The sequence below is a fragment of the Muscardinus avellanarius genome (assembly GCF_963383645.1).
Source record: "Muscardinus avellanarius genome assembly, chromosome: 14".
NCBI lineage: Eukaryota > Metazoa > Chordata > Mammalia > Rodentia > Gliridae > Muscardinus > Muscardinus avellanarius.
The window spans coordinates 49,156,622-49,163,284 of record NC_137800.1 but is presented as its reverse complement, the minus strand read 5'-3'; positions in this window follow the sequence as shown (position 1 = coordinate 49,163,284).

Below are 6,663 nucleotides of genomic sequence, written 5' to 3'. Positions count from 1 at the left end.
GAGAGGAGGATCATGGTTCATGGCCAGCCTCAGCTACTGCTTAGTGAGGCCCTTTTGCAACTCAATGAGATCCTGTTTCAAAACAATTAAAATATAGGAGCCGGGCACCTTTGTAATCCCAGTGCTTGGGAGGCTAAGACAGGAGGATCACATGGTTCGAAGCCAGCCTCAGCTACAGAGTGAGCCTCCCAGCAACTTAGAACTTACTGAGACCCTGTTTCCAAGTAAGATATAAAATAGGTCTGGGAGTATAGCCCAGAGGTAGAAAAGCCCCTGGGTTCTGCACCCAGTACAACAACAAAAATAGGGCTAGGGAATGTAGCTTGGAAGGTAAAATGCCCCTGGGTTCCATCCCCAGTACAACAACAACAACTAATTAACGTTTTTAAAATTTACTTCAGTAAGCCGGGCGTGGTGGTGCACCCTTGTAATCCCCGCGCTTGGGAGGCTGAGACAGGAGGATCGCACAGGTTCAAAGCCAACCTCAGCTACTTAGTGAGGCTCTCAGCAACTTAGTGAGACCCTGTTTCCAAATAAAATATAAAATAGGTCTGGGAGTATAGCTCGGAGGTAGAAAGCCTCTGGGTTCCACCCCTAGTACCACCAAAAAAAAAAAAAAAATTACTTCAGTAAAAGAATTGAGGTTTTTATTTCTCTCTTCCAAACAAAAACACCTTAATGTCATTTTCATAACAGTACTTAAAATGGCTTTCTTTGCCAGGTGTGGTGGCACACACTTGTAATCCCCACACTTGGGAGGCTGAGACAGGAGGATCGCACAGGTTCAAAGCCAGCCGCGCCGGCTTTAGAGACCCTGTTTCAAAAAAAAAAAAAAAAAGTATAAAATAGGTCTGGGAGTGTAGCCCGGAGGTAGAAGGACTTCCAGGAACCCCAGTACCGGGGGGGAAAAAAATGCGATCCTGTCTCAGCCACCCAAGTTTTGGGATTATACTATTATAGGTGTGCACCACCTATATGTTTTTTTAATAACAGATGGTTATTGTAATATGAAATTCAAATGAGATCTACCCATATCAATCTACTAGAAGGGAGTTTAGCATGATGAAGATTAATAGAAACAAACTTTCTTAAGGATCCGTGGCCTGAGGACTAGACGCCGTGAATTGGAAGTCTGTATTTAAATGCCTCTGCAAGTCTCATGCCTCTCACTTTCTTGTTTTTGTTTTGGGGGTGGGGTTACTTGGGCTTGAACCCAGAGGCATTCTACTGATGAACAACACCCCTAAACTATTTCATTTTTCCTATATTGAAACAGGGTCTCACTAGGTTGATGTTTCACTACTTGCTGAGGCTGTCCTCAAACCTGTGATCCTGTCTCAGCCGGCCAAGTACTAAGTTACAGGTGTGCACCACCATGCCTGGCTAGGTCTCTCACTCTTAATATTAATCTCAGCATAGTCCTGAGGGATTACAAGCGTGCGCCACCATGCCCTGCTCTCATACAGTTTTTAAAATATACAAAAGTAGCCAGGCGTGGTGGTGCACACTTGGAATCCCAGCATTCAGGAGGCTGAGACCGGAGGATGGTGGTTTGTGGACAGCCTCAGCTACTTAGTGAGGCCCTCTGCAACTTATAAAGAATAAAAAATAGGACAGGGGATGTAGCTCGGAGGTTGAATGCCCCTGGGTTCCATCCCTAGACCTGCAAAAAAATACACACACATGCACGCACGTGCCCGCATACACACACACACACACACACACACACACACACACACACACACACGAGCAATCCCAGCATTCCAGAGGCTGAGACAGAAGGATCGCAGTTCACAAACAGCCTCAGCTACTTAGTGAGGCCCTTTGCAACTCAGTGAGACCCTGTTTCAAAATAGTGAAAGATAGGGCTGTGGTCTAGCTCAGAGGTAGAATGCCCCTGGGTTCTATCCCCAGTACCACACACACACACACACAAGCATATTCTTTAAAATACTTATATGTAGGCCTTTTACATCTTCAATTAATTTTACTTTTTGTGTGTGTGGTACTGGGAATTGAACCCAAGGGAAATCTACCTCTGAGCCAAACCTCATCCTTATTTTTTATTTTTTTTTATTTTTTGCAGTACTGGGGTTGGAACCGAGGGGCCTTCTACCTCCAAGCTACACCACCAGCCCTATTTTTAACTCTTTATTTTGAAACAGGGTCTCACTGAGTTACAAAGGACCTATGTAGCTGAGGCTGTCCACGAACCACGATCCTCTTGTCTCAGCCTTCCAAATGCTGGGATTACAAGCAAGCACCACCACACCTGGCTTATTCTTATTTTTGAAACAAGGTCTTGCTAAATTGCAGAAAGCCTCACTAAGTAGCTGAGGTTGGCCACGAACCTGCGATCCTTCTGTCTCAGCTTGACAAACACTGGGATTACAAGTGTGTGCCACCATGACCAGCTCTCAATTTTATTTCTTTACTAAAGTATGTTTTGGGCTTGGTGACCCATACTTGTAATCCCAGTACTGGGAAGGCTGAGATAGGATCACAGGTTCAGACAGCCTCAGCTATTTAGTGAGGACCCACGCAACTTAATGAGAACTTGTTTCAAAATAAAAAGAATAGCTAGGTGTGGAAGCTAGGGGTGGTGGCGTGTGATTGTAATCCCAGCATTTGGGAAGCTGAGACAGGAGGATTGCACAGGTTCAAAGCCAGCCTCAGCTACTTAGGGAGGTTCTCAGCAACTAGTGAGACCTTGTTTCCAAATAAAGTATAAATTAGGTATGGGAGTATAGCCTGGAGGTAGAAGGCCCTAGCTGGGTTCTATCCCCAGTATCACAAAAAAATAAAAATAGGACTGGAGGTGTATCTTGGAGGTAGAATGCCCTAGTTTCCATCCCCAGTACTGCAAAAAATAAACAGTAAGCAACCTAAGTTGAATAGGATTCAAGTTAATTTCTCTAGGGCCATTAAAAAAAAAAACTGTAATAGCACACACAGGTAATCTTTGCCAGCCTCAGCAATTTAGTGAGGCCCTCAGCAACATAGTGAGACCCTGTTTCAAATATAAAAAATAAAGAGCTGGAGGTGTAGCTTAGAAATAAAATGTCCTTAGATTCAATACCCAGCACCAAAAAATTAAAAATGAATAAATCAGAGGACCTATGACAAATTTAGACAGAAGTTAGCTCCTTTTTTCGTTATTTATTACTATTATTATTATTTATTATTATTATTATTATTTTTTTTGGTGGTACTGGGGTTCCTGGAAACCCTTCTACCTCCGGGCTACACTCCCAGACCTATTTTATATTTTTTATTTGGAAACAGGGTCTCTTAAGCCAGCTCGGCTGGCTTCGAACCTATATGATCCTCCTGTCTCCGTCTCCGCCTCCCAAGCGCGGGGATTACAAGCGTGTGCCACCACGCCCGGCTTGTTACTTTAAGAGTGAAGGGTCCAAGAATTGCCCACCAACCCAAATATCGAAGGACTCACAAGAGATGTAAGAATGCAAGCGAGGTTTATTGTCCCGGCTAGCCAGGGGTCGAGACCAAGACACTATGGCGGAGGTTCGACCCCTCCCCACTCCACGCTCTGAATTTATAACCCTAGGAGGGAGTGGTTACACATGAGGGAGTGGTTACACAAGTCAGAGCCCGCCAACCTTAGAATACAACCAATCAGATACAAGGACAAACAAGTACAACCAATAATTTTAAAACATGCATCCACACACGTCAGAGCCTGCTCTGCCTTTCCCACCCACCTTGGCTGGGCCAGGCTTATCTCTGCACTGAAGAACAGATTATCTCTGCACTGGAGAGCAGATTAGCCTGGCCTTGTTTGCTGATCTAGCTCAGAGATATGGGGATGGGGTCCCACTTACAAAGACCTTGGCCGGCAAGCTGGAGATTAGAGGCTTTGACCTTGTGGGTCCCCTACCCTTGTACTTGGATGGATCTTGATTTTATTTCCAATCCTACCCTACTTCTATCTTAACTATATTTTAATACCTTATTTCTAATCCTAATATGGGAGACTTCTCTAGTTAACTTCTCATATAGGGGAGGAAAGCACTTCTTCCAGCCTGCTTTCCAGCACCCCTACAAGAGAAAATGTTACGGTTTGAGGAAACTGTTCCCGGGGACCCCTGTTAGGGTTCCGGATACAATTTCCCTCAAACCACAGAAAGATTTAAAAAAACACGGGTTCTTGTCCTGAACTAAGAATAAATACACATTAGCCTGGACTCTTGCTGAAGATTTAAAGAAGTTTATTTAAAAAACAAAAATACAGAAGACAGTTACAGCCCCATGCCATTCAAGAGTGGCATGGGGGGGGTGGTTTGAACGAATTCATTGAAATACAAAGCATGGAACAAACTTTATACATGACGTCCTCCATCTTGTTCACGTAATTCTGATGTAGTAAAGATCCCTGTAAGGTACCTCCCCTTACTTTCCCGCCAAGGTGTACTTTCCCGCCTGGGTCTCTTTTCAAGGTCTCCTTCTGAAGGTCGACCCCCTCCTCCCATCCTAGCTAGATTATCTAATTATTATGTAGATCTGTCTTTAGAAAGAGGAAGTCCTAGCTCTGCTCTCCTATCAACTTGCTAATTACTTTTATCTAAGTCTATTTAAGTTTCAATAGCTGTTTGCTTCCGGACTGAAACCCAAACCAAGTCTTTCCCCAGGTCTGCCATCTTGACACAATTATTTTTGAAATATATTTATTAATAATCAGAGCTTTCGCAAATCTTCCTAAGCCATTCCCAATACTGGTACATTTTTTATCTTCAGCTGAGGTCTACTGGATAAAAAAAAATTAAAATAACTATAGTTTTAACTTCTAGAAATGCAATACACATTTATACTCAAAATAATTTTGGGGTATGTGGTACTGTGGATGGAATCCAGGGGCATTCTACCTGCGAGCTACACCCCAGCCCTATTTTTTTATTCTTTATTTTGAAACAGGGTCTCAGGAGTTGCAAAGGGCATAAGTAGCTGAGGCTGTCCATGAACCGTGATCCTTCTGTCTTGGCCTCTCAAATGCTGGAATTACCTGTGCACGCCACCACACCCGTTGGTAAAACAAACAAAAAAACTTTTTTGTTTTTTGCGGTATTGGATATAGAACCCAGGAGCATTCTACCTCCAAGCTATACCCTCAGCCCTAATTTTTTTTTCCTTTATTTTGAAAGGGTTTTACTGAGTTGCAAAGGGCCTAAGTAGTAACTGAGGCGGTCCAGGACCCAAGATCCTCCTCTCATGTTCCCAAATCCTGGGATTACAAGCATGCACCACCAAGCTGGGCCAGTAAGATGAATTTAAAATGTGTGCCACCACACCCAGTGATAAAATAATTTAAAAGGCAGAAAGCATTGGGCGTGGTGGCAAATGCTTGTAATCCCCGTGCTTTGGAGACTGAGACAGGAGGATCACACAGTTTGGAAGCCAGCCTCAGCTACTTAGTGAGACTCTCAGCTCTCAGCAACTTCGTGAGACCCTGTTTCCAATAAAAAATATAAAAATACATCTGGGAGTATAGCCCGGAGGTAGAAAGCCCCTGGGTTCCACCCCCAGTACCACCAAAAAAAGACAAAGGGCAGAAACCAAAGACCTTTTTTTGGGGGGGCACTAGCGATTTAACCCAGGGACATTCTACCTCCAAAATACAATTCCAGCCCTATTTTATTCTTTATTTTGATATAAGATCTCACCAAGTTGCAGAGGGCCTAAGTAGCTGAGGTTGGCTGCGAACCTGCAATCTTCAGCCTCCCAAGCACTGGGATTACAAACACCATACCTGGCAAAGGACTTTGCCACCATACCTGGCAAAGTCCTGACTTGTGTGTGTGTGTGTGTGTGTGTGTGTGTGTGTGTGTGTGTATTTGGGGATGGTACCCAGGGGCATTCTACCTCCGAGCTACACCCCCTGCCCTATTTTTTATTCTTTATTTTGAAACAGGGTCTCACTAATTTGCAGAGGGCCTCACTAAGCAGCTGAGGCTGGCCGTGAACCAGGATCCTCCTGTCTCAGCCTCCCAAATGCTGACATTACAAGCGTGCATGCGCCACCACACCCGGCTTAGGCCCTGACTTCATATTTTTAACATACTGAGAAATGTTGGGCAAGAAAAATATATTGAGTGCTTTAATGTAAATATTCTAAAATACATTATAAGATGGCACATTCCATAAACTATATCAAGAGAGCTAGGTGTGGTGCTACACACCTATAATTTCAGTATTTGGAAGACTGAGACTCAGCAACCTAGCAAGACCCTGTTTCAAAACAAAATAAAAAGGGCTAGCCGGGCATGGTGGCGTAAGTTTGTAATCCCAGCATTTGGGAGGCTGAGACTGGAGGATCACAGTACGAGGACAGCCTCAGCTACTTAGTGAGGCTCTTTGCAACTCAGTTATTTCAAAATAAAGCATAAAAAAATTGGGCTGAGTTTGTAGCTCAGAGGTAGAGGTAAAATGCCCCAAGCATTCAATCCCCCCCCCCAAAAAAAAAAAAAAATATATATATATATATAATGAAGAAGCAATCCTTTTCCAATTTTTATGTCCGTATATTTCTGTGGATAACAACCTTGATGTGCTTACTGCCTTGAGCTCAATTAAGATACAGCACAGGAGCAGTGTGAATCTTTTATTGTCCTGTAAGGGCGTGGCGTAACTGATTTAAGTAGAACAGGT